This window comes from Megalobrama amblycephala, linkage group LG19, assembly GCF_018812025.1.
Source record: "Megalobrama amblycephala isolate DHTTF-2021 linkage group LG19, ASM1881202v1, whole genome shotgun sequence".
NCBI lineage: Eukaryota > Metazoa > Chordata > Actinopteri > Cypriniformes > Xenocyprididae > Megalobrama > Megalobrama amblycephala.
The window spans coordinates 39,488,173-39,495,152 of NC_063062.1; the positions used below are offsets into that span (position 1 = coordinate 39,488,173).

General features: G+C 43.1%; 1 pseudogene; it reads right to left on the reverse strand.

The window, feature by feature from the left end:
* Positions 1–317: 317 nt before the first annotated feature.
* LOC125253942 lies at positions 318–1,410 on the reverse strand (annotated as a pseudogene).
* Between the last annotated feature and the right edge of the window lie 5,570 nt (positions 1,411–6,980).

Consider the following 6,980-nt stretch of genomic DNA (forward strand, 5'->3'; position numbering starts at 1 on the left):
AAGCATAACTTGTCACTTGTTCACTCATGTGTTTTGATAATCTCCTTGCATTTGTACGCTGCTTGTTTACATTCCACATTTTATTGCAACATAGTTATAGAATTTCATGGATAAATCGATAGATCAGCTCTGCAGAAAACGAGTGTATAAAGTGTAACAGAAACCTCACAGCAAAACAAACAAGACCTCGCCTGTGTAAACAATGCTGTAGTTTTTGTTAAGATACTCATATTATCTGTCAGTTCTGAGTAATTATCATCTTGTAATCTATACTTTTCCAGCTATTTTTCAGGTTCAAACAGACTATAATGGATTTCTCACTGTGAGAAATACACACATGTGCCTCTCAGTAGGGTGATAAAATCATCACTGATTTTATGAGCCATGTCCTGTGTGCAGCAAAGGGTGCCAAATTTGGTTACCTTAGTATGCTCGTTCGCGTCTGTCATGTACTCCATCTTTTTAACATTGAGGTGTAGGCCGAAAGTTGCCAGCCGATTGCTCCATGCCTGCTCGAGGCTGGCTTTTTCCTCAGCAGCAAGCATAATGTCCTCCGCATAGAAAAGTGTACATTGTACTGGCTGCTGTAGGTCTTGCGTGACGATGTCCATCACAAGGCTAAATAGGAACGGTGATAACACTGATCTTTGGTGGATGCCCTCAGTAATATGGAACTCCTTCCTTGTTCTGGCAGTTGCCGGCACTCTGCTTTTTGGTTCCTCGTACAGCAGCTTTACCCATTCCATGAATTCTTCAGGAAAGTCATGGGTTCTTAGGGCGTGCCAGATGGTTTCATGGAGAACACGGTCGAACGCCTTTTCGAGGTTGAGAAAGTCAGCATGCAGGGGCTTTTGATTCTCTTGATGCTTCTCGAACAGGAGCTGGGTGGCATGAATTGCATTCATGAATCCGGCTTGAGGTGAGGTGACTGATGTCACGAATTCGCTTATCCAGGATCCATTCAAAGATCTTCATGGTGTTTGAGAGCAATCGACACATTCAGCCACATTCAGCTGGGTTGCCCTTCTTCCAGAATCCAGATTGGGATGGTTGTACTGACCTGCCAGTCAGTGGGCATCTTCTTCTCTGAAATGACCTGGTTGAACAAACGTGCTAGCCATTCAACCGAATTCCAGCATTGTGACTTCCACACCTCTGCTGCCAGGTTGCCTGGTCCAGTTGCTTTACCTGGCTTCATTTTCTTTACCGCTTCGACAACTTCATCGGCCGTGACCGGCTGCACTGGGCCAAGTGTGCACAGTCGGCAAATGCAGGAACTCCTGGGTCAAGATCTTCTTGAAGTAGTCCCGCCAGCATTTGGTGGCCTTCTTGCAGTCATTGATCAGTTGCCTGTTTTTGTCATTAAAAGAATGACAAAGAATTTCTCAAAGAATTTCTCTATCCTTGAAGAATTTCTCTACCTCAGTTTGATCATAGATGTCACGTTCGCCTTCACGTATATCGAGCTTCTTGTAGAGCTTGTCATAGCGAGCAGCTTTTGCAACAGCTACAGCCTTCTTTGCGCTACTTCAGGCATTGTGATACTTCTACCAGTTGTACCAGTGTATTTTGGTTCTTGTCAGCGAGAAAAGCATGGTAGAGGCGTTTCTTCTCGCGGACTTTCTCCTTGACTTCCTCTGTCCACAGCCATACTTCCTTGTTGATCTGCCGTCCTGGTTTAGTCATGCCAAGTTCTGTGCATGCTGCTATGCTTCGTTTGTTTGGCTTTCCTCTATGTTTCTTCAGTCAGTCGTGATTGGCATCAGATGGATGCGTGTGATGACTTCGACCTCTTTTTTACATTCCTTTGGTGGTTCAATGCGGAGCTTACAGATGACCGGACGATGTTGGGCAGTGATTAGTCTCGTGTAGCCAGACCTTCAAACTGACTGCAGAAGATTTGGACTCTATCGCAGCTTTCAATGGCCAAGGACCGACCAAGAGGACGTTTGACTGACATACAGTGCTCAGCATAAATGAGTACACCCCCTTTGAAAAGTAACATTTTAAACAATATCTCAATGAACACAAAAACTATTTCCAAAATGTTGACAAGACTAAGTTTAATATAACATCTGTTTTACTTATAACATGAAAGTAAGGTTAATAATATAACTTAGATTACACATTTTTCAGTTTTACTCAAATTAGGGTGATGCAAAAATGAGTACACCCCACAACAAAAACTACTACGTCTAGTACTTTGTATGGCCTCCATGAATTTTAATGACAGCACCAAGTCTTGCTAAGTCTTCTTTTTCCATTCTTCAAGAATGACCTCCTTTAGAGACTGGATGCTGGATGGAGAGTGATGCTCAACTTGTCTCTCCAAAATTCCCCATATCTGTTCGATTGAGTTCAGATCAGGAGCCAATGAATCACTTTCACCCTGTTCTTCTTCAGAAATCCAACAGTGGCCTTACATGTGTGTTCAGGATCATTATCATGTTGGAAAAGTGCACAACAACCAAGGGCATCAAGTGATGGTTGAATCTTCTCTTTCAGTATAGAGCAGTACATCTGTGAATTCATGATGCCATCAATGAAATGCAGCTCCCAGACACCAGCAGCACTCATGCAGCCCCACATAAGGACACTGCCACTGTAGCTCCCTGACTTAAGAATGGATAGACTCTCTGACTGATGATTCCAACACTTTATTTGAATATCCGTCACAGATAAGATCACCGTTGGATGCCATAAGACATAGTACATTGAGAATCAATGTAAGCGCTTTATACAAAGAGAAAACAAAACACCAAATGAATATACCTTTAAACAAACAAACCAAATACAAATAAATAAACCTATCAATGATTTAAACGTACCTAAACATCATGCAAAACAACAAGTAATCTTCGTACAAAGAAACAAATCGAAATAGCATAAACATAACATAACAAGAAGTCTATAATTGTGCCTTGTTCTCCATTTAAACCAGGAGCTAAATCCTTTTAAAACTTTTAATCCTTGTAAACCTGAACCTTTGACACCATGACCATGTGCGCTTGAATTTCGTTCTGTACTGAAACGTTTGGAGCACACTTGCAATATATCTGTTCAAGCAAATGAATGTCAAAATAAAAGACCTCCGTTATTATAACACAAATGAAACCAAAAAACAGAAAAATTAAATACCATACAATAACATAAAAAATAAACAATAAATAAATCGTTTGAGGACTATGAAAAATGAAAATAAAATAGACAATATATATAAAAAAACATAACCAAATCATCTCACACCAAATGTATAAGCACAAATAATTTCCCTTTATCATTTTTTTCCTTTTCTTCCTTTTAAATTGTTTTCTATTTTTTATCTTTTTGTTCTTTTTTTTTTCATTTTTACATTTTGACTTAATATGAACCAAATTAAAAATTCAAAAGACATGATAAGAAATATTAAAATGATGCTCATTGACCTTACAATCTCAATGAGAAACTTTCCATTGAAAAACACTAATATCCCTTGTGGTAGACCCCTACGCCCCTGACCTAAATTAACCTATTGTCCCTGACACCTACAAGAATCATGAATCCCACTCTGCCCGCAGAGGTTGACGCCTAAGTGTAACTGGTCTGACCACATATGATGCCAAAGAGTTATAGTTACCTGACCGCAATCAACCCCGCCTAAGAGTCTCACTCTGAGTTGAATGACGTCTCGTCCCCTATGACACTAAACCTGGGAAATAGATTTCTAGTGTCTAAGTAGCAGCGCTGCACAATAATCAGAGACTCCAGTTGTTGTCCTAGAATATGCTTTAATCACGGCTAGAGGACCTTGTATCAATCACAGAGAATCCCACCAGCAAAAAAATACAACAGTTTATATAGGAATGGCAAAGCATTCTACAATATGACTGGTTCTTCATTTGTCAAACCCTTCTGTTATTAGGTAAAGCAGGATCTGCCCAAATCATGTGTTTATTAGTTCGTTTGTTACTCAGTATAATGGGGCTATTATATTTAGATGGTTGTCTAGCTGTCCCTAAGTTTTGTTTCCCCTTTTCTTATATTTGGGGGGGAAGTAGACGGCCTGATGTATCCTTGGGCTAGGGCTTCCTTGATGTAATCCTCCATGGCCTTCTCCTCCGGGATGGATAGTGGGTAAATTTTACCCTTCGGCACTGGTTCACCCGGAAGCAGGTCGATGGCACAGTCCCATGGCCGGTGTGGAGGCAGCTTGGAAGCCCTCTGCGGGCAGAAGACATCGCTGTAACACTTGGGGATGTCGATGGAGCGTTGTTCAACTGGACTCTCGATGGAAGTTGCACAGAGGGAGAGATCAGAAGATGGAGTATATGGCACAGGAAGTTCAGTTAGACAGCGAGAGAAACAGATGTCGCCCCGTCTTCCAGGAGATCGTCGGGTTGTGCTGCTCCAACCAGGGGCGCCCTAGAACCACGTCAGCGGTGGAATCCTCCAAAATCAGCAGATGTAATTCTTCTCGATGAAGTAGGCCAACTTGAAGCATGAGGGGTCCCGCCACTGTACAACACTCTTGCGGCTGAGAGGCTTGCCTGTTATGGAGTTGATCTGGTAGATCGTCGGAGACGGAGTGGTCTTGAGACGTAGCTGCCGTCAGAGGGCGCCGGAGACGAAGTTGCTGGCTGACCCTGAATCGAGGAGCGCGACCACTGTAAGGGAGACATCAGCGGCAGTAAGATTGACGACAGTGGTGAGTGGTTTCATCTTATGAGTAGAAGGAATGATGTCACTCACCATGGGTCGAGGAGGTCGTGTGGGGCACGCCGCAATCACGTGCCCAGGAGCGCCACAGTACAAACATAAGTTCAGGGTCAGCCGACGGCGGCGCTCAGCGGAAGATAGACGGGAGTTCTCGACGTCCATAGCTTCATTGGCTGGTTCTGGGGAGCTGACGGGTTCGGATCGACAGAGGAGCATGTTGGAAAGTGACGGGTCCTGGTGCTCTTGGAGGCACGCCTGCATGTGAGTGGCACAGCGAATGGAGAGCTGGATGAACTTCTCAAGGCCGATGGAATCCTCGCATGCAGCGAGATGCAGCCGTACCCGAGGTTCCAATCCTTGACGATATGTAGTGATGAGGGCTTGTTTGTTCCATCCGCTAACTGCAGCAAGCGTTCTGAATTGCAAAGCATAGTCATAAATAGACATTGACCCTTGTTTTAAATTGTAGAGTATCTCACCAGCAGACGAATCTGTAATAGGTTTCCCGAACACCTCCCGGAAGTGGGAAATGAACGCAGAATAGGACTGCGTTACTGCACCATGTTGTGACCAGATGGAATCGGCCCATTTCAATGCTTTGCCGCTTAGCTGTGATATGATGAAGGCGATCTTGGAGGTTTCACTCGGGTACAGGTGCGGCTGCATCTCCAGGACCGGTTCGCATTGCAGCAGAAATCCGCTGCAATCCTCCGCCGATCCTGAGTAGGGCGCCGGTTTGGCCATGGGACTGGCGTACGGCGGCAATGAAGAAGGTCCTGTGGTGCTGGCGGTGGTGTTCGCTGGTGCAGGTGAGGGAGAAGTGACTGGAGATGGTAGTGGTGGATCGGTGGTGAGGGTTCGCCGAAGCGCATCCACCAAAGCCTGGAAAGGATCCGGCTGGCTCATACTGGGTCTGCGGTGTTGGTCCGGTCTTCTGTTACGGTACACAGGAGGCAGACACAGATGTAAACAGGTATGGGTAGTTTATTGACCACAGTAGAGCAATGGATATCAAACAGGTGAGTAGAATGGATGCAGATGATGTTCAGAAGATAATGCAGGGAATAGTTACTGTCCTTTTCGTTGCAGGTTGATACACGCTGGAGCTTGGAGATCGCTGGAGATACTTGGAGCTGGCTGGAGCACACCCACACAGGAGACGAGGCACACAGAGGGAAGGAGACACGCTGGAGACAGGTGAGTATATGAAGAGGAGTCCTTGAGGTAAGCATAACAGGAAGTATATGCGAACGAGACCAGACATGGAGTGCTGTGTGCGTGTGCTCTATATAGTGCTGTTGATGAGTGAAGTGATGAGGTGCAGGTGGCGGTGATCAGTACTCTGGAGACGGTATCCGCTGTGATTGGTGGATGTTGGAACCTGACGTGTCTGTGACACCATCGACCTTGAACACCTGTAGCCTTTTAAAAGAGCAACATCACAGTCCTGCAATGGACGTATCTTGTCCACAATGGCTGTAAGATGATTCCTTTTCTCTTGAATTGAATTTTGTGCAAACATGTATAAAGATTATGTTTGATTTTATTTCTAGCCTTTACAAGAGCATGTAACTTTATGGTTCTTAATGTGTTTGCATTACAACAATGTGGCATAGTCCTTCTAAAAAAACTGACAGAAGAGCAAAAATGTACAAGATTTTTAGCACATATAGTAGCTTATTTGAGTCAGAGAAGATGGTGATAATAGTAATAAACACAGTATAATCTTTAACCTCAAGTGGGATCTTGAAAGAAATTATTCTGCAGACCTTAAACACCTTATGAAAATAATTTGAAATGCTGGTTTATAAAAAGAGAACACCCAGTCATACATTTAAAAAGTTTCCCATGCTTTCCCATGTGTGGAAAAATATGAACTTACACTGTTTTGTCTTCACCTTAAAAACAAAACACATCCCAGCCAACAAAAATGTGAATAGTGTCATCTGCTATCTGAACAAAATGACTAAATCTAGAGGAGTAATAAAAACATAATTTGCAAAACCACATTTACAAACTTGTAACAAACTTAGAAATTGCTCATGAATGGCTTTTTCTGTTTTCTGTATTTATTATAAACGGTGCTTTTCTTGTATGGTGTACTGTGTTTTCTCAGTGATTTGGGCTCTTGGAGTTACATAGTATTTTGTGTACACAATTTTTTTTTTATTTTATCTTCGGGTTTTACCAGAGTGTGGTATGCTGTTTAACAACCTCAAACTTTAATAAATGTGCAGCTTTCAGAGCATTACTTAGTTGTGATTCATCATAATAGTTTTAAGTAT